General features: G+C 45.6%; 1 protein-coding gene across 1 annotated transcript in view; it reads left to right on the top strand.

Annotated features, from left to right (window-relative positions):
* LOC115085328 overlaps nt 1-27,432 on the top strand; it is a 271,980-nt gene that overhangs the window by 222,157 nt on the left and 22,391 nt on the right. The window contains exon 9 of the mRNA XM_029591204.1: nt 4,287-4,400. The gene's annotated coding sequence lies outside the window, so the exon portion shown is untranslated. The remainder of the gene's footprint in view (nt 1-4,286; nt 4,401-27,432) is intronic.

Genomic DNA, 27,432 nt, shown 5'->3' with positions numbered 1-27,432 from the left:
AAATAACCCATGCTATAATTACACAATGTTGGGTTCCATATTAGGTGCTACAACCCAAGAAAGAGATCTAGGTGTCATAGTGGATAACACATTGAAATCGTCAGTTCAGTGTGCTGCGGCAGTCAAAAAAGCAAACAGAATGTTGGGAATTATTAGAAAGAGAATGGTGAATAAAACGGAAAATGTCATAATGCCTCTGTATCGCTCCATGGTGAGACCGCACCTTGAATACTGTGTACAATTCTGGTCGCTGCATCTCAAAAAAGATATAATTGCGATGGAGAAGGTACAGAGAAGAGCTACCAAAATGATAAGGGGAACGGAACAACTCCCCTACGAGGAAAGACTAAAGAGGTTAGGTCTTTTCAGCCTGGAGAAGAGACGACTAAGGGGGGATATGATAGAGGTGTTTAAAATCATGAGAGGTCTACAACGGGTAAATGTGAATTGGTTATTTACTCTTTCGGATAGTAGAAAGACTAGGGGGCTCTCAATGAAGTTAGCATGGGGCACATTTAAAACTAATCGGAGAAAGTTCTTTTTTACTCAATACACAATTAAACTCTGGAATTTGTTGCCAGAGGATGTGGTTAGTGCAGTTAGTATAGCTGTGTTTAAAAAAGGATTGGATAAGTTCTTGGAGGAGAAGTCCATTACCTGCTATTAAGTTCACTTAGAAAATAGCCACTGCCATTAGCAATGGTAACATGGAATAGACTTAGTTTTGGGGTACTTGCCAGGTTCTTATGGCCTGGATTGGCCACTGTTGGAAACAGGATGTTGGGCTTGATGGACCCTTGGTCTTACCCAGTATGGCATTTTCTTATGTCCTTATGTTCTTAATAAAAAAAACTTCAGTTAAATAAAAAGGATGGCTTGATTGGCACAGCAGCAAAAAGGAAGAAATATATTTTTCAATGGAAAATTCTATCAAAGTAGCTAGCAATTTAATATATCTCCCACCCACAACACGCAAATCCTGCTTGCAACCTACCCCAAGGGGTAAAATAAGCAGAAAAATGCCACTGCTAGTGCTAGCAGCTTCTCTCAGTGACATAGAGAGACTGTCTCAGATCAATAAAAAAAAGTGCGGTGAAAAAAAGCATGGCATTGGCTATGCTAGCTGGCTGGAGGCAGCACTGCAGCCAAATCAAACAAATATGTTTTTCAATGGAAATTTCTATCAAAGTAGCTAGCAATTGAATATAAATTTCAGACACTCAGACTAGCTCTGAGTGCAGCCACCTCCCCGGACCACCTACCCAAACCATCCCCTCCAAGAAAGTGTGTGGCACGCCACATGTTTCATGTATAAATAGTGCTGCGTCATCAGGAATAGTTTCACAGAGTACTGAGTGAGAGTGGCAATTGGCCGCATTAGAAAAATGCTTAGCTCTGATAGGTAATACACTATAATGAAAAAAAAACAAACCACGTGGTAGCATGTATAAGCTAATACAATATGGGGTAGATTTTCAAAAAGCGCGATTTAAGAACATAAGAACATAAGAAAATGCCATACTGGGTCAGACCAAGGGTCCATCAAGCCCAGCATCCTGTTTCCAACAGTGGCCAATCCAGGCCATAAGAACCTGGCAAGTACCCAAAAACTAAGTCTATTCCATGTAACCATTGCTAATGGCAGTGGCTATTCTCTAAGTGAACTTAATAGCAGGTAATGGACTTCTCCTCCAAGAACTTATCCAAACCTTTTTTAAACACAGCTATACTAACTGCACGAACCACATTCTCTGGCAACAAATTCCAGAGTTTAATTGTGCGTTGAGTAAAAAAGAACTTTCTCCGATTAGTTTTAAATGTGCCCCATGCTAACTTCATGGAGTGTCCCCTAGTCCTTCTACTATCCGAAAGAGTAAATAACCGATTCACATCTACCCGTTCTAGACCTCTCATGATTTTAAACACCTCTATCATATCCCCCCTCAGTCGTCTCTTCTCCAAGCTGAAAAGTCCTAACCTCTTTAGTCTTTCCTCATTGGGGAGTTGTTCCATTCCCCTTATCATTTTGGTAGCCCTTCTCTGTACCTTCTCCATTGCAATTATATCTTTTTTGAGATGCGGCGACCAGAATTGTACACAGTATTCAAGGTGCGGTCTCACCATGGAGCGATACAGAGGCATTATGACATTTTCCGTTTTATTTGGCGTACTTTTGTTGGCGCATCAGGCGCAAACAAAAGTACGCTGGATTTTAGTAGATATGCGCGTAGCCGCGCGTATCCGCTAAAATCCTGGATCGGCGTGCGCAAGGCTACCGATTCCGTTTAGCCGGCGCGCGCCGAGCCGCGCAGCCTACCTCCGTTCCCTCCGAGGCCGCTCCGAAATCGGAGCGGCCTCGGAGGGAACTTTCTTTTGCCCTCCCCTCACCTTCCCCTCCCTTCCCCTACCTAACCCACCCCCCCGGCCCTGTCTAAACCCCCCCCTTACCTTTGTCGGGGGATTTACGCCTCCCGGAGGGAGACGTAAATCCCCGCATGCCAGCAGGCCGCTAGCGCGCCGGGACGTGACCTGGGGGCGGGTCCGGAGGGCGCGGCCACGCCCCCCAGACCGCCCCGGGCCGTAACCACGCCCCCGGGCCCGCCCCCGAAACGCTAAGTCCCGCCCCAAAAACTCCGCGTGGATCGGGCCCGCCCCCGACACGCCCCCCTCGGAAAACCCCGGGACTTACGCGAGTCCCGGGGCTCTGCGTGCGCCGGTAGGCCTATGTAAAATAGGTGCACCGGCGCGCAGGGCCCTGCTCGCGTAAATCCGGGCGGATTTGCGCGAGCAGGGCTCTTAAAATCCACCCCTATAAATCTTGACTTGCTATATAGAGAGACTCATTGAGTGATAAGTAACCTTCATACGTAGCCACTATGAATTAATTGGCTATCATGAAGATGAACCCAAAAAACATTTGGGTTTTTTTAATCATTAGGTCACTTATTGTTTATGAATGATTCTTGTGAGAGCTTTCGTCATAAAAATCGCACTTATCTGTGTTTCATGACAGTGCTGCCCTAAAACTCAGGCAGGGAATAGGTGAGAATGACGTTACAATACATGAGGGTTTCTGAAAGCTGTAAGCAGAGAGATAGGGTTATGTAGAGTGGGAGGGCAATAGTAAGGCCAGTGATGGAATCAGGAAATAGACAGACCTTGTTGACATCTCCTTGATGGTCATTCAATGACCTTACCTCCATACTCCTTCTGCCAGGCATGCAACTGGTCAAACCACGTGCCTTTTTTTCTGCTCAGCTCCTGGACTTTATTCTTTAAGTCCTCAATCTATAAGTAAAAGCTGTACGTTCAATGCAACTGTTTATGGAACCTCTAGAATGGCATGTTTCATTTCCCTGGCTGCTATTGATATCATGGCCACTGGAACCTGCAGACTGGGTGAGACTGGCTAGTGTTAAAGGAGGGAATAGAGCGGAGTAGTAAAGGATACGTTTTCCTTATCTCTGCAGTTTAACAATGTACAAGCATCAGTGATGCTCTGATTGGCTGAGAGCTGTGGGTAGGAGAAAGAGCCAATAGCGGTGGTAGGACAGAGATACTGCTAGGATCCCTGGGATATTTTTAATTGGTAGAACCTGGCTTCCCTTTCACCCACCCACATTGAGAGTTGTAAAGAGAATGTTTTAGCACAGTATTCAGGGGGAGAAAATATCCTGATCCAAGTTCTTGTAATTGTTATATAGTTTAAGGTTGCTTATATATGGTCAGAGAGGTTGCCACAAGGGTAGATATGAGAGGTTTGGTAGATTTGCACTGTGGTGGGGACCCCGGATGCTGGGTTGTGGCATGCAGTAGGGGATTTGCTTAGCATGGCAGGCCTCCTCCAATCCCTGGAGGTTTGGAGGAGGCCTGCCACTGAGTTGAGGTGGAGGGGTTGCCCAGGCATCAGGATATGAGGGGAAGTTTTTCAAGTTAATGAACTGTGATGGCTTCTGTTATATTTTCATGCCAATAAAACTGTGGCCATTGTTAACCAATATATGTTTGCTGGTGTCATTTGTGTTCAATATTGTAAGTGGGAGAGTGAGAGAAAAAGGGCTTCTGGTTCTCATGTTATATTTTAAATCATGCATTAAAACTGGGAATAACGTCAGCATAAAAATCGGGCCCCTATATCTAGATTTGTCTACATATATATTCTACATAGTTAATTTAAGCCCTAGCTTTTTAAGGATTACATGCAATCTGTATGCTATAGTTTAAACTTTTTATAATCAAATGGCAATTGTATTCTAAATTAATATGTTTTTTAAAATATTTTTTAGCTAATTGAAGCCTTCCAAGTGAAGAAAGAAGAAGTTGAAAAGAAAAAGAAAGCGACAGAGAAAGAAATGAATGATTATAAAATCATGCTCCAACATAGAATGAGTGGCATACAGGTGAAGAGTTTAATGCAATTAAGAGTAATCATAGAAATGAGAATGTCTGTCTTTTCTGTCGAGTTGTATTGGGTACATATACTACGTTCCATCTCTTGCCTTAAATGGCATTTTGGGTTCATAGCCTTAAGAGAAGGTAGATTATTTATTTATTTATTTACTTACTTACTTACTTATTTTAAGGCTTTTATATTCCGAAGATCATGAACTAGTACATATCGCTTCGGTTTACAGATAACCAACAACTGGAAATTACAGCAGAGTACAAAGCAGAATTGATATTAGGGTTACTGAGAATCCCACTGCTCTGTTCAGTTGTCATACTGACTTTGATTGCTTGGGGGCTGTTTGGAAAATGATAGAGAAAATCAATAAAGAAAGAAAAAGACTTCAGCCATAATCGAAATGCCTGCTGATTGCCTGTTTGCTCAGCAGAGGGCATCTTCCTGTAAATGATAGCTTATATCAAATGCTCTGTAGTAGTTGCAATATTGTAAGCGTTCAGATTAATTTCTTTGAGATGCCTTTTGAGCAGTCCATTTTACTTCAACATTTATAATTTATTTTTCTTCCTGTAATATTTTCATTTTCAGGATAATTTCATTTGTAAAATTTACTGTACATAGTTAAGTGTGGAAAATGAAGAACTTGATACTATGCATTGTGTAGTGCATACTGTGCACTGTGGGTAAAGAAAAACTAGTTGAATAGCCATAACCTTTTTATTTTATATAAACCTGCATTTCCTCACAGAAAAAATGCTTTATTCACAGTGAAACAAATATATCAAACAGCCTGCTTACCTCTGCAGCTGAAATTAAATAAGATTTATTTTTCCAACTTAACTTTTTCAATAGAAGCTAGCACTACTTAAATCCAGTCTTTGTGGTTTTAAGTAGTGCTCGCTTCTATTGAAAAAGCTAAGTTGGAAAATAAATCTTATTTAATTTCCTGTTTTGAAATACTCCCTCCTTCTCTCTTTATACATAATCCCTAGATTTCCTTTCATCATTCAAAACTCAATTGGCCCAAAATCAAGATCTCAGCAAGGGATATTTGGGGAATTTGATAAATAAAAATAATTGCATCCTGCATTTTAAAAAATGGATCTCAAAAACCCTGCATATCTCAGAAAAAACTTGGAATCCTACAAAATTTGGTTGTTTTAAACCAGTGCTTCTCAACCCTGTCCCCTTTCTGACTCTCATATTACTTTAGTGTTATTAAAGTATGCGTAAAAAAGTATCTATCTATTTATTTATTTATTTATTTTTTGTTTTTATATACCGGAAGTTCCTGTATACAATACATATCACTCCGGTTCACAAATAACAGAGATAACTGTCGCCGGGGAGGCGGTTTACATGGAACATATCGAATAAAATGAACAGATAATCTATAATAAAGTACAATCTAATTTGAAACAACTGAAATCAACTTAGAAAATAACTTGGAACATATAACTGGCGCAAGATGAACATTACTTTATTGCTGTAAGGCAAGGCTGGATGTTTGTTCTTCTTGCTTTTAGCTCTCTGGGAAAGCTTGATGGAAGAGCCAAGTCTTGAGGTTCACCTTGAAAGTAGTATGGCACGGTTCAAGGCGGAGGTCCGGTGGTAGTGAGTTCCAGAGAGACGGGCCCGCTGTGGATAGAGCACGTTTCCTCAGGGAAGATTTTGTAGGTTGGGTGATCATTCTGTTCTGGTATGCCTTTCTGGTTGGTTTGTTATCAAGACCCCCTTTAAAAGACTGGACCAGACATTTAGCCTGGTCCACTTTAAGCCACAGGCCAGAGGGGTGTTCTGCTCCCAGGGCATTTCCCTGAGCAGGGGATTAAGAGACCAAGCCCAGGAGAGAACAGGTAGGCCCTGGGGTTTGAGGAAGACAGAAATCCTACCGAGAATATGAATGTTTGCTTTTAGCTGCAGAGGTAAGTAAGCAGGTTGTTTGTTATATTTGTTTCACTGTGAATAAAGCATTTTTCTGTGAGGAAAGGCTGGAGTCCAGACTATTCTGTCCTCCAGCCCGCTTCTATAGCCCAAGACTGTCCTTATGGGATTACATATGGTCAAGGCAGTGGGATTTCTGCTTTAAGTGCCTGCACAGACACCCGTGCCATCAGAAAAAATGAAGGGATTTTTTTTTCCTTTTCCTGAGGCCTGCCTACAGCAGTCTGGGAGTCAAATACAGCAGGCTAAAAGGCCTATCTCTGCCTTGATAGCCAGGGATGTATAGTAAATCAGAGCCAGACAGGCAAGGATTTATTTTTCTTTCTCAATGCAAAGGGGAGAGGAATTGTTCCTGTGCTCCTGAACAGGGCAGCGGCCCTTTACAAGGAGAAGCCTCTGCAGCACCAGGGCACACTAAGCCAAAATAGAGTGAATTCTACAGGGGGACAATAGCAATTACAAACAGTGGTATAAACCCTACAGAGAATATGAATAAGCAAAGAGGCTTCTTTGGAACAGATTATAGAAGCCTTGTAAGAGCAGTTACAAATGATTGTAAAGGCTCAGTGTGCCTGGCAGCAAGTCCTGCAGGAGCAAACAACAGGCTTCCGAAATCGGAGCGACCTCGGAGGGAACTTTTTTTTGGTCACACCCCCACCTTCCCCTCCCTTCCCCTATCTAACCCACCCCCCAGCCCTAACTAAATCGTCCCCCCTACCTTTATTTCAAAAGTTACGCCTGCCCTGCTGACTCGCCATCCCCCAGCACAGGCCGCTGTGCCAGGGGATTCGGCCCCGCCCCCGGGCCCCCCTAACCCGCCCCCAGACTGCCGCCATGCCCCGGGACCCACCCCCTTCCCGCCCCTTTTTCGAAGCCCTGGGACATACGCGCATCCCGGGGCTTGTGCGTGCTGCCAAGCCTATGCAAAATAGGCTTGGCGCGCGCAGGGGCAGATTTTCTCAGGTTATGCGTGTAGCCTTTGAAAATCTGCCCCAAAGTGTCATAATTGAAGATAACTCCTGGGCAAATCCTAGCATCAATGTTTTGAATAATGCTACATCAGGGGACCTACAGGGCTGAACACAAAGAGACATTTTATAATCCAAAAGGCCAATCAAAAGTAAAAAGGCAATCATGTGATTCAAAACAACTTCTTGAAGCAACCCAGGATTGGTGAAAAACAATGACAGTTCCAAACCTAACACACTGACTAATCAATTTCTATGTTTAATCCTTCAGGAGTCACTGTATACAATTTATATATCCATAATTGCTCATGATGAAGCAAAAAGTACAACATGTTCAATAATTGTCCATTTCATGTCACTTGCCTGATGTTGTTTAGTATTAAAATGCTCTTCCAATTTGCCAGTGTTCAATCATTCTGGTACAGAACGTTTTTCTGGTTTTCCCAACATATAGGGGTAGATTTTCAGAGCCCTGCTCGCCTAAATCCGCCCAAAACCGGGCGGATTTAGGCGAGCAGGGCCCTGCGCGCCGGGAAGCCTATTTTACATAGGCCTCCCGGCGCGCGCAGAGCCCCGGGACTCGCGTAAGTCCCGGGGTTCTCGGAGGGGGGCGTGTCGGGGGCGTGTCGGGGGGCGGGCCCGGTCGTCGCGGCGTTCCGGGGGCGTGTCGGCAGCGTTTTGGGGGCGGGTACAGGGGCGTGGCTACGGCCCGGGGGCGTGGCCGCGCCCTTCGTACCCGCCCCCAGGTCGCGGCCCGGCACGCAGCAGGCCCGCTGGCGCGCGGGGATTTACGTCTCCCTCCGGGAGGCGTAAATCCCCCGACAAAGGTAAGGGGGGGGTGTAGACAGGGCCGGGCGGGTGGGTTAGGTAGGGGAAGGGAGGGGAAGGTGAGGGGAGGGCAAAGGAAAGTTCCCTCCAAGGCCGCTCCGATTTCGGAGCGGCCTTGGAGGGAACGGGGGGAGGCAGCGCGGCTCGGCGCGCGCAGGCTATACAAAATCGATAGCCTTGCGCGCGCCGATCCAGGATTTTAGGGGTAGATTTCAAACGAGCGCGAACAGCCTACTTTTGTTTGCGCTCCAGGCGCAAACAAAAGTACGCTGGATTTTAGTAGATACGCGCATAGTCGCGCGTATCGGCTAAAATCCTGGATCGGCGCGCGCAAGGCTATCGATTTCGTATAGCCTGCGCGCGCCGAGCCGCGCAGCCTACCCCCGTTCCCTCCTAGGCCGCTCCGAAATCGGAGCGGCCTAGAAGGGAACTTTCCTTTGCCCTCCCCTCACCTTCCCCTCCCTTCCCCTACCTAACCCACCCGCCCGGCCCTGTCTAACCCCGATCCTACCTTTGTCGGGGGATTTACGCCTCCCAGAGGGAGGCGTAAATCCCCGCGCGCGAGCGGGACCCCTGCGCGCCGGGCCGCGACCTGGGGGCGGGTACGGAGGGCGAGGCCACGCCCCCGGACCGCCCCGGGGCGTAGCCACGCCCCCGTACCCGCCCCCAAAACGCTGCCGGCACGCCCCCGAAACGCCGCGCAATCCGGCCCCGCCCCCCGACACGCCTCCCGACACGCCCACTCCGAAAACCCCGGGACTTACGCGAGTCCCGGGGTTGTGCGCGCGCCGGTGAGCCTATGTAAAATAGGCTCACCGGCGCGCAGGGCCCTGCTCGCGTAAATCCGCCCGGTTTTGGGCGGATTTAGGCGAGCAGGGCTCTGAAAATCTACCCCTTAGTGGATACGCGCGGCTCCGCGCGTATCTACTAAAATCCAGCGTACTTTTGCTTGAGTCTGATGCGCAAGCAAAAGTAGGCTGTTCGCGCGCCTCTTAAAATCTACCCCATAATAAACTACAAAGTCAAATGCCTACATAAATTACATCAGACGTTGTACAATATGTATGTTCATATAGAGATATAGGTTGTCTTTCTTTAAAGAACAGAACAGCTCCCTTGATTGCTTGTGGGCATGAGCTACAATGTTAGAATCCTTTCATATCACCTATCACTAAAACCACAATTCATTACAGGAACTCCTGCTCTAGAGAGGACCTCTCCTCTCTCTTATCTTCGGAACTCGCTAATCTTGACCTTTCAGACGCAGAAGCAGCTATCTCATCATGGCACAACATCACAAACAAGGTGGCAGAAAAACTTTGCCCCCAAAAAACCAAAGAGATCAACCCATCCTGCAAAAACAAAAAACCATGGTTCATGCAGGAACTAAAAACCATCAAATTAGAATTGAGAAAAAAAGAACACGCATGGCGGAAGAATCCATCCAACGCTACACTAAATGAGTACAAAACCCTCATGCACAGTTACAGAAACAACATCCTTCGCACAAAGAGAGATTTTTATGCCCACAAAATTCACAATTTTTCCTTTGATCCTAAAGCGCTGTTCTCATATGTCTCAGAGCTCACAAAACCCACCTCACCAGCTATCCCAGATGACCAAGCACAATCCAGATGCACAGAACTTGCTCAATTTTTTGAAAACAAAATCCTCAATCTAATGGCTCCTCTGGCAACCAGTAACACAGTACCTCCTTCTATCCACACTCCTTCATGCAACCAGAATACAAACCTAGATTCATTCGAACCTATTTCCTCACTCGAAATCGAAATGACTCTCAAAAAGATGAAACCTTCCACTCATCTGATAGATTCCATCCCATCTAAACTCCTACTCACCATCCCGAACATCATAGCGAAGCCCTTAGCAGAGATCATCAATCGCTCGCTAACCCAAGGCCTAGTACCAGACACACTGAAACTAGCCACCCTCAAACCTCTCCTCAAAAAACCCAACTTGAACCCTGCAGACCCGGCTAATTTTCGCCCCATCGCTAACCTACCATTTGTAGCCAAACTTATGGAGAGGATAGTCAACAAACAGCTATCTGAATACCTAGAAGATCACAAGATCCTCACAACAGCCCAATTCGGATTCCGCAAATCCCTTAGTACGGAATCCCTCCTAACCTCTCTAACTGACAGAGTCCTCGCAGGTCTGGAGATAAAGACCCCATACCTCCTGATTCTTCTCGACCTATCAGCTGCGTTTGATACCGTAAAACACTCTATCTTAATCGACCGGCTCTCAGACATAGGCATCTCAGGATCAGCCCTGGGATGGTTCAGATCTTTCCTTCATAATAGGACATTCAAGGTCAGAATTAGCAACAAGGATTCCCTCCCGGTCAAGTCCACTTTCGGAGTTCCTCAAGGATCCTCCCTCTCCCCTACCCTTTTTAACATCTATCTTCTCCCCTTATGTCACCTACTCTCAAGTCTTAAGGTCACACACTTCATATACGCAGACGATGTCCAGATTCTGCTGCCAATCACTGACTCCATCTCCAGCACCATCAACTTCTGGAACAATTGTCTACAGTCCATAAACTCACTCCTCTCTAGCCTTAACCTAGTACTTAATACGTCAAAAACGGAACTTTTGCTAATCACTCCAGATGAGAACCTTCAGCCTACCAACAACCTAACCACACCTCCAATGATCAATTCCACTCAAGTAAGAGACCTTGGGGTTACCTTAGACAATAGGCTGAACCTCAAAGAATTTGTCAAGAACACAACGAAAGAATGCTATTACAAATTACACATTCTGAAAAAGTTGAAACCTCTCCTACATTTTCAGGACTTTAGAACAGTCCTCCAAACAATTCTATTTTCTAAAATCAATTACTGCAACTCTCTGCTTATAGGCCTTCCAGCCATCACCACCAAACCTCTACAAATGTTGCAGAACTCCGCTGCCAGGATTCTTACTAACACCAGCAGAGGTGAACACATAACACCCATACTAAAAAACTTACACTGGCTCCCTATCAGATCCAGAATCATTTTCAAAGTGCTAACTATAACACACAAGACCATCCATTCCCAAACATCGCTTGATCTAAGCTGTCCACTTCGTCCACATGCATCATCAAGACCAATCAGAACCAGTTACTTAGGCACCTTACACGTACCTTCAGCCAAGTCCTCACTCAAGAAACGTGCATTCTCGACTGCCAGCCCCCTCCATTGGAATGCCCTCCCCACGGACATTCGTCTTGAAACCTGTACTCAAACATTCAAAAAGAAACTCAAAACCTGGCTCTTTACAAAAGCCTTCACTTAAAGTTTTCGCTCAGAGCCACGTCCCAGAACTAGACTCATTCACGCATTTCATAATCACGTTAACCAGATGTCTGATGCCGCAACTCTTAATTGTATTTCTTGGTCTCATATTCCCAATCGTTAAATTTACAGCATGCTACACCAATACCTTTTAAGTCAGATGTAACCTCAGCTTTGAAGTCTACAAACCTTGAAGATGTAACCGTTAGTTCTTGTAGATTTAAACATTATTCTGAGGATGTAAACTTAGATTTTGAAGACTGTAATCTGTAAGCATTTGTATTTATTGTAAGAATTTGTATTTATTATTTAGCTATTTACATTGATCTGTTACCACTTGGTCCTGTTCTCTCCTTTACCTCAAGTTCTAAGTTCCTACAAAGTTAGCCTTGTTGTTTTATACCCACTTGTTTGATGTAATTTTCCAATATTGGTTCTGTGTAAACCGAAGTGGTATGTACTAGTACATGAACTCCGGTATATAAAAGCCTTTAAATAAATAAATAAATAAATATCAGACAATGGAGAAATCTCTGTCAGTAATGACGAATTCAGAAACATGTCCTTAAGGTTCCAGCCATTAGTGTACGCAAAACGAGGTTCATCACTAAACTCAGGATGAACTTGTAAAACAGACTAATATTCTCTGATAATATGACGAACATCGTTCACGTGTGAAGAAAATAGTATTATTCAAGAGCCATTTAGATGGATAACTGGAAAATTATCCATCTAAATGACTACATGGTGATAATGAAAGCCATATGCGGGCGAATTCTAGCTGCATAACAAGTTATACAACTAGAATTTAGCCACATACGTTGGGGCATTCCGGGGGCAGGGAGGATGTGTTTCTGGGTGGAGCAGAGTGGCTAACTCTGATTGGGCCATAGGGCTGACCTAAAGTTAGCCAGTTTCCTGAATAAACTCCAAATGATCTCCACATTTTTTGATTAAAATATCCAAAAAAGAAATTGATGCCATACTCCATGTAAAGAGAAAATGAATATGTGGATCATATTGATTCAACCACTCAAAAAATTTTAGTTGTGAGCGGCGATTCCGCGGGTGGCCCCATGGATCACCACCCTTACCTCTGAAGTTGTGGTAGGATGCCACCAGCACATGCAGTGGGACGCTGCCGCCGACTTACTCTGAGCCAACTACCATCCTCCAACGTGGAGAGATGCTGCTAATGGCTCCTGCGCAGCGTGTCCTCCCTAAGTGCTCTGCACGTATCTCCTTGGGCTTTAAAAGGGAAAAGCCCTGTGGCTTCTGAAAATGACATCACTAGTACCTGCCTAAACATTCTGTCTTCAATTCCTGTGTCTTCAGCGTCATTCATCCTCATTCTTCAGTTCCTGAGGTCCTTGTCCTTGTTCTTCAGTTCTAGCGTACTTTGTCCTTGTTTGTTAGTTCCTGAGGTCCTCATCTTCAGTTCCTGTGATTGCAGATACAGTGTTTCAGTCTTCTGTTCCTCAGTTCTTCAGTGCTCCATATCTCCTCATCTGCCCATCTGTCTTACTCCGTTCCTTCCTGCTCTGCATATCTGTCCCACCTTCCCTTCGGATGGATTCCTGGTATTGACCTTGGCCTGCTTCCTGGACATTCCTGAATGTCGCCTAGCTTTCAGACTAGAGCCTCAATACTTCCTTTAATCTCATCCATCTCAGACTGGAGCTTGACAAGCCTTTCAATCAAGGTGATGCATATAGGGAAAAATAACCCATGCTATAGTTATACAATGTTAGGTTCCATATTAGGAGCTACCACCCAAGAAAGAGATCTAGGCGTCATAATGGATAACACATTGAAATCATCAGTTCAGTGTGCTGCGGCAGTCAAAAAAGCAAACAGAATGTTGGTAATTATTAGAAAGGGAATGGTGACTAAAACGGAAAATGTCATAATGCCTCTGTATCGCTTCATGGTGCGACTGCACCTTGAATACAATTCTGGTCGCCACATCTCAAAAAAGATATGGTTGCGATGGAGAAGGTAAAGAGAGGGGCAACCAAAATGATAAAGGGAATGGAATAGCTCCCCTATGAGGAAAGACTAAAGAGGTTAGGAATTTTCAGCTTGGAGAAGAGATGGCTGAGGGGGGATATAATAGCGGTGTTTAAAATCGTGAATCAGTTATTTACTCTTTCAAATAATAGAAAGACTAGGGGGCACTCCATGAAGTTAGCATGTGGCACATTTAAAACTAATCGGAGCAAGTTCTTTTTCACTCAACTCATAATTAAACTCTGGAATTTGTTGCCAGAGGATGTGGTTAGTGCAGTTAGTGTAGTTGTGTTTAAAAAAGGATTGGATAAGTTCTTGGAGGAGAAGACCATCATTACCTGCTATTAAGTTGACTTAGAAAATAGCCACTGCTATTACTAGCAACAGTAGCATGGAATAGACTTAGTTTTGGGGTACTTGCCAGGTTCTTATGGCCTGGATTGGCCACTGTTGGATACAGGATGCTGGGCTTGATGGACCCTTGCTCTGACCTAGTATGGCATGTTCTTATGGCTGCAGATACTGCGTCTGAGATTTGCAAAAGCATCTCTTCGAACATGATCGCCACAGATTTTTCACAAAATGTCAGCATGGCTTGTGTCACTTCTCCCATGCATGATTTTTCTCTGATACCGTGCTGCGGTTTTGTTAGGAATCTGCTCCTGTGGAAGGAGGAGTTAGCAACCTGTTATGGATCACTCCTTGAGATGGGAGGAGTTATCAATCTGTTATGAATCTGATGTCGGATGGGCGGAGCAATCAGATAGGAGTTAGGAATGTTAGGTATATTCCTGTAGAGGGAAGGAGTTAGCAATCTGTTATGCCTTGCTCCTGTAGAAGGAGGAGTTAGCAATCTGTATGAGCTGGCTCCTGTGGAAGGAGTAGATAACAATCTATTATCAGCGTAATGCTTGGAGAGGACACTCAGCTGTAGGAATGTAGATAGGTGGGTCCTTGGGCCGATGGCAGATGACAGCGCCCCCAGGAAGATATCCTGAGAGGGACCACCGGCTAGGCTTGGGTATGGAGACAGACACAGATAGATCTTTTATTTGACAGGATAGTAGAACCATCAGAGGTGGCCGTAGTGAGCTAATATGCCCGGCAGGGCTGAAGTCCCTCAGGTATTGGAACAACGATCCCAGGGTTGCTGAGCTGTAGAGAAATTATAGATAGTGAGTAGACAGGGTATGCGGTGTACTAGAACTAGATGACAACTCACATAAGGTCTTAATGAAGCTCAGTTGCTGGAAAGGGTTAGGCCCTCGATGAGCGAGTACCTCGTTCCAGGGAAAGCTCTGAGAGCACGATGGTAACTCACAATTGTTTGTATCTGCGATAGCTTCCAGGCAGTAGAGATTCTTCAGAGTATTCAGGAACATAGGCCCTCGAGGAGCGAGTACCGGTTCCTATCTGCAATCTGAAATAAAGAAAAGAGAGTGAGGCCCCCAAGGAGCGGGTATCCCTGGTAAGTCCGATGAGGCAGAGTAGCTTGGACGAATCCTTGCGAGTCCGTTCCTTGCTAACTTGACATGTTAGTGAATGCTGAGAACTTTTATGTTGGAAGCGGATGACGTCATCTCGGGGGACACCCCCGAGGTTCGCGCCCTTGCTGGTACATCAATGGGAGCTTGCGTGCGCGCATGCCCAACGTCATCAGGAAAACATGGCGGATCCATAGCGTCGTGCCAGTCCTGGGACGCCAGAGGGAGACGGCAAGAAGACGCCGCGGTAGTCAGTCGTCCATCAGGCCCAGAGGGAGTCACCACAGAAGTAAGGAGGGCAGAGTGAGGGCATCGAGCAGTGATGGACGCAACAGGTTTTGAGCTCATAGTCTCTTGATCAAACTTGTAAGAGATATAAGAGTCACCTCTTCTAAAAGTTCACTCAAAAAGCCACCACTTGATGTACTTGAAAGATGATTTTGCCAGTTAGATATTTAGAATGGAGGGAATATGACAGAAGTTCTTTCCCCATGTGACTGATCAGTTAGCAGCCATAACCAGAAGTCCTGTAAGAATGTTCTAATACAGTATTATACTACTTTATTTAATGGATTGTGTAAAAAAATATATTTTTATTTTTCATAATTTTTCATATTTTTTATTTTTTCAGCATATAATTTTAATTTTTTGGTGCATAATTTTGAATTTTTGACATAATGCAAATATATGTTAAAACACAGAAACACATAAAATAAAAGATCTCAGAATCAACATCCTTAAAATCATAAAACACAATAAAAGAGAACAACAGAATAAGAATCATCACAAACTCTACCAAGTATCACACTTGAAGAGATCCCCTGGGGTCTCCATCAGATGACCCTGGTCCCTGGCCCTGAGTATATAACTGCAGAGGGATATTCCATTCTATTCCTCACCTCCCCCAGAGGTTGTCTGGAATTGAAAGTCCCTTATGCACAATTAGGGGCTAGTCTAGTTGAGGTCATGGCAGATGTAGTATGCTTTCAAAGGGGAAGGATTTGTGTTATGTGTGTTCTCTGAGTCAGGCCCCTAGTCTGACAGGAGAAGAGAGGCACATGCTTTGCCAGTTCCTTTAATAGGGCTGGAAGGAAGAGGGATATTAAGAAGTTTTTACAGTTTTTCTGGTTTCTTCATTTTTTACATGTTCCATTCTTGGCAGGCTGTATCCCCTGCTCAGAGTAGTCAGGATGGACTACACACCTTTTCAACCAGCATAAGAGAAGGTTTCATTACCCAGCTGTGAGAAGAGATCCTGATTCAAGTTTTGCAAGTTTTGTATTTTTCCACATTTGGGAATAGGAGATTTTTTTCTGCTTCCTCCTTTTCTTTGAACTGGAGACTTTTACTGACTGTTTTCAGTATAGGTCTTTCCTCCTGGGAGGTCAGCATCTATCTGTTGAATAGGAACATCAAGGGAGTCAAAACTTCTGGAGACACCCAATGGAGTTTCTGACAAGGGACACTAGAAATGTGTTTCGTTTTTTGTTTTTTTTTTCGTTTTGTGGTTCAGTTCGGGTACCCTGCGGGTAAGTTCATTTTTTTCTGCAGTTTGGGATTTATTTTTTTGTGGTTCCTGATTTTAGTGTTAGTGCGCACTAATGGGAGTTAATGCACACTAACATTTTAAAGTTAGTGCACACTAACAAGAAATACTAATTTTTCTGCAATTTCGGAAAAAGTACTTTCATTTTTGAGTGCTCCCAAACCATGACGAATTAGACAATTTCGTTTAAATTGTCTAATTTGTTTAAAATGAATGCACATCTCTACGGGTCACTGCTAGGTGAAGTTCGGGATTCAACATTGACCTCAGGTATTGTGGGAAGGGATTTGGTCAAAGTTAGGATATAAGCGCTGGGAAAGAGAAATTACTGTAAGAGACTGAAACCAGGCCCACTTCCTGTTTAGTACCAAGTAAATCATATGGGGAAACTCCCCAGGAGAGAGAGACTTTTCACAGACGGCAGTGCTCATCTATTTAGTTTGTCATCTAGTCAGCTCCACCATCAAGAAGGACCTCTTAATTTTCTTGATTTTTTTTCAAACAATTTTGAGTTTGGAACAGGGTGCATCCTTTACAAACTGGTGACATTGGGGTAGATCTGTCATCCCCCCCCCCCATCTTTCTTTATTACTATTCCCTATTTTGTTTTATCCATATAATTATTTATTTTATTTATTTATTTATTTATTTAAAAGTATTTATATACCGTTTTTTAAAATAAAATATTGTCAAAACGGTTTACAAAAATTAAAATAAAAGTAGGGCATGAATAAAATTAAAGTTGAGGATAAAATGTACATAAATTTAGCTAAAATAGCTAGATAAATACTAGCTTAAACAAAAAGTTTTTATTTAAATAAAGAAAGGTAATTATGTTGTTTGCCCTGGTAAAAAGGCCATACCCAGTGTTATTTTTGCATTGCTTGATTTAAAATAAGAAAACTGCAAGGTTTATATTATACTTCACTATTGTACTTTTCCAATTTAATGTTCTTGTTGGATTTACTGTCTACTTACACAATACTAGTAAAAGGGTTAATTACTGTTTTATTCTGGTGTGATGATTTTATCTAGTCTGTGGTACCACAAGTAAGAGACTATGTGGCAAGTGAGAGGTTGTGTGGCAAGGGCACAGAATTGTGGTATCAGGGTGATTAGGACCTTGTCTCATCTCCCATTCAGGCTAAGAACCCAAAGATAAATCTTATTAGTAACTATAATTTCTCATGTGGTACTCCCCATCCTATGCATAGTCACTAACATTTTCCCTATGTGATTTTTCTATCTAGGGGCACGGATGGTTTTGATATTTTTGATTCCTCCAATTGCTATAGGGAACAGCTCCCCTAAAGAAAGGCTAAGAGGTTAGGGCTGTTCAGCTTGGAGAAGAGATGACTGAGGTGTTGTGCGCCCCATCCGTGCTTGGCCTGTGCATGCGCCTGCTTATCTTCCGAACACCTCTGCAGGTCCCAGGTCAGCCTCTCCCGCAGCCTCAGCTAGCTCCTTGAGGCCTCGGTGTCCTGCGGCAGCAGTCGCCGGGCCTTCCTCAGCGCACTAGGCCTCACGGCGGGGCTCGGCGTCCTCCGTGGTGTTGGTCCCGCCTCTAGGCACACGCATGCAGACCACCCGGTCCTTTATAGGGCCAGGGGTGGGTCCTAGCTCCGCGGTGTGCCCTGATTGAGCACAGTATATCAGGAAGTTCCTGCCTTCACTTCCTTGCCTTGGCAATCGGGTCAACACCGTGTGTGTACTAGTTTGCCTCAGTGTCTCATTGCTTGTTCCAGTCTTGTTCCAACGTCCTTCTGTTCCAGCGTCCTCCTGTTCTAGCATCCTCTTGTTCCAGTGTCCTTCTGTTCCAGCATCTGTCTGTTCCTGCGTCCCCTCAGGTAGTACCTCTTGGAATGACTCTCTGGTACTGACCTCTGCCTGTTCTTGACTATGCTGATTGCTGCCTGGATTCTGACCTTTGCCTGCCCCCGACCACGTCTGATCTCTAGAACCTGACCCCTGCTTTGGCTGACTACTCTGGGACTGACCGTTGGAACTTGACCCCTGCTTTGGCTGACTACTCTGGGACTGACCTTTGAAACTTGACCCCTGCTTGGCTGAATACTCTCGGACTGATCTCTGGAACTTGACCTCCACTATCACTGACCACGTCTCCTTGAGCCTGGCCCTGCTCCTAGCTTTGTCATCACAGACACTGTTCTGGCCTTCCTTTATTCCCCAAGTCTCCAGTTCTGACATCAACCGTGCATCCTTGATCCTGGTGGGTACACCTCTATACTTCCTATCCAGGAGACCCTGCGAGGCCCACCTAAGTACAAGTGGCCCGGGTCCCCAAGGGCTCCACCTGGGGGGACCTCTGGCTTCCAGTGGTGAAGCTCCAGCTAGCCTCTGTCTCCTCCTGTGCTCCGCCTCCTGGTGGCAGTTGCTTCCTGGGCCCGACCAGGAAGCCCCTCCTCATTGTCACAGGACAAGGGTCCACCTCCAGGTGCAACAGGTTGCCAAGGCCATGGACGGCAGAGTCCCCCGCTTCCTGGGCCCTACTGGGTTTGGCCGGGTTTGAGCCTTGGAATCATTGGCCTCTTCGGTTGAAGAGCTTTGTTCCCAGCTGCGTGATACAGCTCTGGCCAACCCTGTGGGCCTGCCGGCTTCTCTGCTACCCAGAGCATCATTGGTTCTTCCAGCACCTCCTCAGTTTAACGGGGATCCACGCCTCTGTCGAGGCTTCCTTAATCAGTGCTTCATGCAATTTGCACTGCAACCCTTCTTGTTCCTGAAAAAAACCACGAAGGAAACCTTCATCCTTTCCTGCTTGGAGGGAAAGGCTCTAGCATGGGCTTCTCCGTTGTGGGAACGCTCTGATCCCATGCTCTCCCAGCTACCAGAGTTCGTCACTGTCTTCAAGCAGACCTTCGGAGGCCCGGGCCGTCAAGCTGTAGCCAGTCAAAACCTCCTCCACCTCCGTCAAGGGTCGAAAACCCTCTCCAAGTACACGGTGGAATTCAGCACCCTGGCAACTGAGTTCGGGTGGCAAGAGAAGTATCTGCAAGCCATCTTCCTAGATGGTCTCCCTAGTGCTCTCAAAGATGAACTCACCATCCGTGAGACTCCCACGTCTCTAGAGGACCTGATCTCCCTCTCTGGAAGGATCGACCATCAACTCAGGCAAAAGCGCCTAGAAGTAAATGCTTCTCGATCTACTCCATGCCCAATGCGTACTGTAAGCCCTCCCTCTAAGGCTTCATTGGCACCACCACTTCCTGCTGAGGAACCTATGCAGGTTAACCGAGGGCAACTGTCTCTGACCGAGCATCTTCGTCGGAGGAAGGAGGGTCTCTGCCTTTACTGTGGTGCTTCTGGACATCTTCGGCAGTCTTGCCCGGTCCGACTGGGAAACTGCAATGCCTAAGCCTGGCAGGGGTCCCGAGCTTGGGCGCTACTGTCACTGGCCCCCAACTTCTACTTCCAGTCTCGCTTAGCATCGAGCCTCGCTCCTTCACCACCACTGCCCTTGTCCATTATGGACGACATCGTCAAGCATCTGAACATTCCTCTACAACCCCTGGAGGTCGTCCTTCGCATTTCATCCATCCAAGGGGAACACCTTCCCAGACTCATCACCCACCATACGGTGGCCGTCCGCCTCACCATGGGTACTCTCCACGAAGAGGAGATGTCTTTCTATGGGGCTGCCCTGGCTCCAGATCCACGGACCTTATGATTGGCATTCATTAAAGTTGGTGCAATGGGGCCCTCAATGCCAAAAGACCTGCCTACAACAAGTATCTCCAATGGTAACTGTTCTAAAGACCACCACACTTACTGGGCTGCAAGCCCAGTACTCCGAATTTGAAGACATCTTTTCTAAGAAAAAGGCCGACACACTACCTCTACTTCGCAAATTGATTTGCCCGATAGAGCTTTTGCCAGGCACAATGCCTCCCAAGGGCAGAACCTACCCGTTGTCTCATCCAGAAACCCTAGCCATGTCCCAGTATATTAAAGAAAACCTAGAAAAAGGGTTCCTCAGACCCTCCGACTCTCCCGCCAGAGCGGGGTTTTTCTTCATAAAAAAAAAAAAGACAGAAGGTTACGCCCTTGTGTTTACTATAGTGGGCTTAATGCCATAACCCGCAAAGACAGATACCTGTTGCCCCTCATCAGCGAACTCTTTGACTGCCTCCAAGGGGCTCGAATATTTACCAAGTTGGACCTGAGGGGTGCGTTCAATCTTATATGTATCCAACTGGAAGATATTTGGAAGACCACATTCAACACTAGGAATGGTCACTACACCTCATGATGCCCTTTGGCTTATGTAACGTCCTCGCTGTCTTTCAACATCTCATGAACGAGATCCTCCGAGATCTGATGTACTCCTTTTTAGTCATATTTCTGGACGACAATCTGATATTTTCTAAGGATCTGGAATCACATCATGATCACGTCAAGACCGCACTTCAAAGCCTGAGAGAGAATCATCTCGATGCCAAATTGGAGAAATGTACCTTCGAACAAAACCGCTTACCTTTCCTAGGGTATATCATCTCTGATCAAGGATTTTCTATGGATCCAGAGAAGCTTCAAGGCATTTGAGACTGGCCTCAGCCAGTTGGCCTCCGTGCATTGCAATGCTTCCTTGGTTTCACAAACTATTATAGAAGCTTTATTGCTAATTACTCTACTCTGGCTGCTCTGCTCACCCTCATGACAAAGAAAGGAGCTAACACCCATGTTTGGACTTCCAAAGCTCAAGCTGCCTTCCAAACACTAAAAGAAGCCTTCTGTTCTGGCCCGTGCCTGCAACACCCAGATCCTAGACGCCCATTCGTTGTAGAAGTTGACGCATCCGCTATCGGCGCTGGGGAAGTCTTGAGCCAATTTTCTCCCAAGGGTAAATTGGTACCGTGTTCATTCTATTTGCACAAGTTCTCACCGACTGAACAGAACTACACAGTCAGGGATCGGGAACTCCTTGCAGTCAAGCTGGCTCTCCAAGAGGAGCGCCCATGGTTGGAAGGAGCGCAACACAAATTTACTATCTTCACCGACCACAAAAACCTTGAGCGTCTGAAGGTGGCCTAACTCCTGAACCCGAGACAATCCCGATGGGGACTGTTCTTCGAGAGATTCAATTTTGAACTGCGCTATCGTCCAGGCTCTAAGAATCTCCGCGAAGATGTGCTCTCCAGATCATTCGAGCCAGAAGACATCCCTGATGTCCCAAGACATATCATTGACCCTACCTGTGTAACACTTGCAGTGACTATCACGGCCCCTGACAGAAAAACCATCGTTCCACGGATGTTATGTGAACGGGTTCTCAAGTGGGTCCACGATTTGAAGCTGGCAGGCCATCCGGGCCGTACAAGGACCCTCAAGATGTTGCGGAGACATTATTGGTGGCCCAATATGGTTCAAGATTCCCACAACTACGTTGACTTGTGCCCCATCTGTGCCCAACAAAAGCCCTCAACAAAGTGATCATGGGGTCTTCTCCAGCCACTTCCAGCTCCCACTGAACCTTGGTCAAGCATATCGACAGATTTCATCACGGATCTGCCATCATCACAGAATAATACAGTGATTTGGATCATCATTGACCGTTTTTACAAAATGGGTCATTTTATTCCCCTGCATGGCCTTCCATCAGCTCCAGAGTTGGCCAAGTTGTTCCTCAAGTATGTCTTTCATCTTCATGGCCTTCCTAAAGAGATCATATTGGACCTCGGACCTCAATTTGCTCAAGGTACTGGCGCTCCTTGTGTATAAAGTTCAATATAACCTTGAATTTCACGTCGGCCTATCATCCACAAGCCAACGGCCACGCGGAAAGAACCAACCGGACCCTAAAGACTTTCCTTTGCTCCTATGTGAACGATCAGCAGAACAACTTGTCCGACCTACTGCCTTGGGAAGAGTTGTCACATAATACCCACATTGCCGCTGCCACCGATGTGTTTGGTCGAAAGCCATGTCTACCACTACCATAACCTCTCTCCATTCCATCACCAGCCACCCAGTTTACGGCTCACACCATTCGTCAGATGTGGAACCAAGTCAAGGAATGCCTCAACTAAGCCGCTGAACTTTCCAAATGCACTTCCGATGCCCACAGATGTCCCGCTCCACTCTTCCATCCTGGCCAGGAAGTGTGGCTAAGCACCCGACATATAAGGTTGTGATTTCCCTCACATCGCCTGGCACCAAAATATATTGGCCCATTTCCAGTCCTTCGAAGAGTGGGTGCTGTTTCATACCAGCTACAATTACCTCATGCAATGGGTATCCATAACACGTTCCATGTCTCCTTGTTAAAACCACTCGTGCTCTCTTGGCCTTCCCGCAGAGATCCTCCAACTCCACAGGTCTCTACAGATCCTGACTACACCCTCCAGGTAAGAGAGGTCCTCGACGTCCGTTGGTGTCAAGGCCGTTGGGAATATCTTCTTGCCTGGAAGAGTATGGGGCTGAAGAAAACTCCTGGGAACCCTCGCACAACATCCTAGATAAGGAGCTGCTCAGGGCCTTCCACAGGGACCACCCTGAGAAACCTCGGCCGCGTAGGGGGAGGCCTAGAATAGGGGGTACTATTGCATGCCTCGTCTACGCTCGGCTGGTGCATGGGCCTTCTTATCTTCCCAACTCCTCTGCAGGTCCCGGGTCAGCCTCTCCCGCGGCTTCGGCTAGCACCTCAAAGACTCGGCATCCTCCGGTGGCGGTCCTCCGTGGTGTCGTCCCTGCGTGAGTGCAGACCACCAATCCCTTATAGGGCCAGGGGTGGGTCCTAGCTCCATGGCACGCCCTGATTGAGCACAGTATATCAGGAAGTTCCTGCCTTCACTTCATTGGCTTGGCAATCGGGTCAACACCGTGTGTGTACTAGTTTGCCTCAGTGTCTCATCGCTTGTTCCAATCTTGTTCCAGCCCTCTTCCAGTGTCCTTCTGTTCCAGCCTGATTTTCTTTTTCCAGCATCCTCCTGTTCCAGCTTCTTCCTGTTCCAGCGTCTGTCTGTTCCTGCATCCCCTCAGGTAGTACCTCTTGGACTGACTCTCTGGTACTGACCTCTGCCTGTTCTTGAATACGCTGATCACTGCCTGGATTCTGATCTTCACCTACCCCCTTGACCATGTCTGATCTCTGGAACCTGGCCCCTGCTTTGGCTGACTACTCTCGGACTGACCGTTGGAACTTGACCCCTGCTTTGGCTGACTACTCTTAGACTGACCTTTGGAACTTGACCCCTGCTTGACTAACTACTCTCAGATTGATCTCTGGAACTTGACCTCCACTATCACTGACCACGTCTCCTTGAGCCTGGCCCTGCTCCTAGCTGTGTCATCACAGACACTGTTCTAGCCTTCCTTGATTCCTCAAGTCTCCAGTTCTGACAACGACCGCGCACCTTTGATCTTGGTGGGCACACCTCTATACTTCCTATCTGGGAGACCCTGTGAGGCCCACCTAAGCCCAAGTGGCCAGGGTCCCCAAGGGCTCCACCAGGGGGACTTCTGGCTTCCAGGGGTGAAGCTCCAGCTAGCCTCTGTCTCCTCCTGTGCTCCGCCTCCTGGTGGCAGTTGCTTCCTGGGCCCGACCAGGAAGCCCCTCCTCACTGTCGTAGGGCAAGGGTCCACCTCCAGGTGCAACTTAAGGGGAGATATGATAGAGGTCTTTAGAATCATGAGAGTGCCAAATCCACTGTCATGAAAACTAATGAAATCACAAAGAACTTACAGAGAAAAACATTTATTAAATGATTTAACTTAATTGTACAATTTAAGCTACTTAAATATGCAAATAAATACTTATTGTAAGCCTCTAATATTTATTTCTATAGTGTCATGACAGTGGCCAATCCAGGCTACAAGTACCTAGTAAGTACCCAAACGCTAAGAAGATCCTATGGTACTGATGCCAGTAATAGCAGTGGCTATTCTCTAAATCAACTTGATTTAATAGCAGTTAATGGACTTCTCCTCTAAGAATTTATCTAAACCTTTTATAAACCCAGCTACACTAACTGCACTAACCACATACTTTGGCAGAAAATTCCAGAGCATACTTGTATTTTGGGTGAAAAATAATTTTCTCTGATTAGTTTTAAATGTACTACTTGCTAACTTCATGGAATGCCCCCTAATCCTTCTATTATCTGAAAAAGCTGGGCTTGATTGACCTTTGGTCTCATCCAGTATAGCAATTTCTTATGTTCTTAACCCCACCTTTTTGAGGAATAGACTTTTTAGGGGTATAAAGTCTTATAGAGCATGCCCAGTGGTTCAATGTGAAGGCGACAGAAGAAGAGCAGGTCAGAAGCTAAGCAGAAGGAATGAGGCTAGAGATTCCTCATGGATCTCAAGGTAACAGATCAAGAGATTTCCCCAGGATCTCAAAGCAAGGTAGTTGGAGAACTTTTGATTCCCCCTGGATCTCAAAGAAGGTAATTCAAGCATTTAGCAAAAATTTTGAGGAAGAGATTTTGAGATTTTTGACTGATGTATCAAAGGGAAGGGCATACCCCCGGTATCCAGAGGACTGGAGTTAGATATCTTTTGACCTATTTGACCAGACTGGGTGATGAGAAAGAAGTGTTATAGACTTTTGAGCCAATACCTCAAGAGACTTGTGTTTTGATAGCTGACTTATAGTTGAAGATTTTGACTTGTTGCAACCCTCTTTTGGATATTTTGCTTGGAGATATTTTTCCAGACTAGTTCATTTATTTATTTATTTATTTATTTCGGATTTTTATATACCAGCATTCGAGATCGCAATCACATCATGCTGGTTCACATAAAACAGGGGTGCATAGTAAAACATTAACTATAACAATGGTGCGGAAAAAGGCAGTTACATTTAACAGGGTGACTAGAACTTGGCGAAGAAGGAAGAGAAAGGACAGGTTATTAATTCAAAAAAGGCTAACGATAGTAGATGGAGTTGAGGGATGACGTTGAGGTGTTAAATCAATTGGAGTCCGGGAATGCTTGTAAGAATATCCAGGTCTTTAGTCTTTTTTTGAAGGTTGATATGCATGGTTCCAGTCTGAGATTAGGGGGGATGGAGTTCCATAACGTTGGACTGGCTGTAGAGAACGCCCGATCTCTTAGCGTGCTGTGTCTGGTAGATTTGGACGGCGGTACCTGTAGCGTTCCCTTGTATGCATCTCTTGTCGGTCTTGTCGATTTATGTAGTTGGAGAGGGATCTGTAGGTCAATGGGAGCCAGTAGGTGGATGTTTTTGTATGTGGTAAGAATGGCCTTGTATATTATTCTAAAGTGGATAGGTAACCAGTGGAGGCTCTTTAGTATGGGGGTTATATGATCCCTTCTCCTGGTATTTGTCAGAATTCGAGCAGCTGCATTTTGCACCATCTGAAGCGGTTTGGTGTAAGAAGCAGGAAGGCCAAGTAGGATGGTGTTACAATAGTCTAATTTTGAGAATATGATTGCTTGCAGAATGGTTCTGAAGTCTTGGGCGTGGAAAAGAGGTCTAGTTCTTTTCAGCACTTGTAGTTGGTAGAAACAGTCTTTGGTGGTTTTGTTGATAGTGGCTTTGAAATTCAGGCGATTATCAATTAGGACTCCTAGGTCTCTCACTTGTGTGATTGTTGGCGTGGCTTGCTGTGTAGAGGAGATGGTGCTGTTCTCTGGGGCGATGAGCAGTAGTTCTGTTTTGCAAGAATTTAGTACCAGGTTTAGGCTGGTGAGAAGGAGTTTAATTTTTTGGAGGCATGTATCCCAGAAAGCCAGGGTTTTAGCGAAGGAATCCTTGATGGGGATCAGGACCTGGATATCATCCGCGTAGAGGAAATGTTTGAGGTTGAGGTCGGTGAGAAGTTGGCATAATGGTAGAAGGTATAAGTTAAATAAAGTAGGCGACAGGGAAGACCCCTGTGGGACCAACTGATGAGGGGTGTTGTGAGGATTCTTTGTTCTGTATCTTGACCTTGTATCCTCTATTGCTGAGAAAGGATATGAACCAAGAGAGTGCTGTGCCTGATATCCCTATGGAGGCTAGCTGGTTAATGAGAAGGGAATGATTAACGGTGTCAAAGGCTGACGAAAGGTCCAGTAGGATCAGTAGGAAGGCTTGTCCTTTATCAAGGCCCAGGATGAGGTAATCTGTCCTGGAAATGAGGAGGGACTCCGTGCTTCGTGTTTTGCGGACTCCGTATTGTGATGGGAATAGGAGATTATTTTCTTCAATGTAGTTTGAGAGTCGGGTGTTCACCAGTTTCTCCATGATCTTGGCTATGAAGGGGAGGTTAGCGATCGGTCGGTAGTTGTTTGGGTCATTAGGATCCAGATTTGGTTTCTTGAGTAGTGGTTTGAGAGAGGCCAGTTTGAGGTCATCTGGGTAAGATCCTTGTGTTATTGAGCAATTTATGATGTCTGACAGGGATTTGGAGATGGAGTTAGGAATTGATAGAAGCAGTTTCGTGGGGATGTGATCCGATGGGTGAGAGGATGGTTTCATTTTCCGAAGAATGCCTTGGATCTCGATGGAGGAAGTGAGTTCCAGTTCTTCTAGGCGAGTATTGTTGAAGGAGGTCTGAGGTGGTGTTGATGGAGAGATGGTGTTAGGAGGGAGCTGAGTTAGAAGTTTGCTGATTTTGTTGCTGAAAAATAGTGCTAGTTCTTCCGCTTTAGATTTGGCTTGGTTGTGAGCAATTTCTGAAGGGTTTATTTGAGTAAGGTTGGAAACGTAGCTAAAGAGGACTTTAGCGTCAAATACTAGGTCGTGGATCTTGGATGCGTAATAGTTCCTCTTGGATCTTAGAGTGTTGGATTTGTATTGATGAAGAGTTGATTTGTAGATAGATAGAGTGATGGTGCATGCCTGAACTGGAGGTACACTCTAATTATCCCATGCTTACTGGTGAGGAAATTTTCAATCAGTATAAAGGCAGAAGAGCAAGATGGGAAGTGAGCAGAATAAGCATGAACAGAGAAGCCATTTGTTTTTATT

This window comes from Rhinatrema bivittatum, chromosome 2 (assembly GCF_901001135.1).
Source record: "Rhinatrema bivittatum chromosome 2, aRhiBiv1.1, whole genome shotgun sequence".
Classification (NCBI taxonomy): domain Eukaryota; kingdom Metazoa; phylum Chordata; class Amphibia; order Gymnophiona; family Rhinatrematidae; genus Rhinatrema; species Rhinatrema bivittatum.
This window is presented reverse-complemented; position numbering and strand designations above follow the sequence as displayed.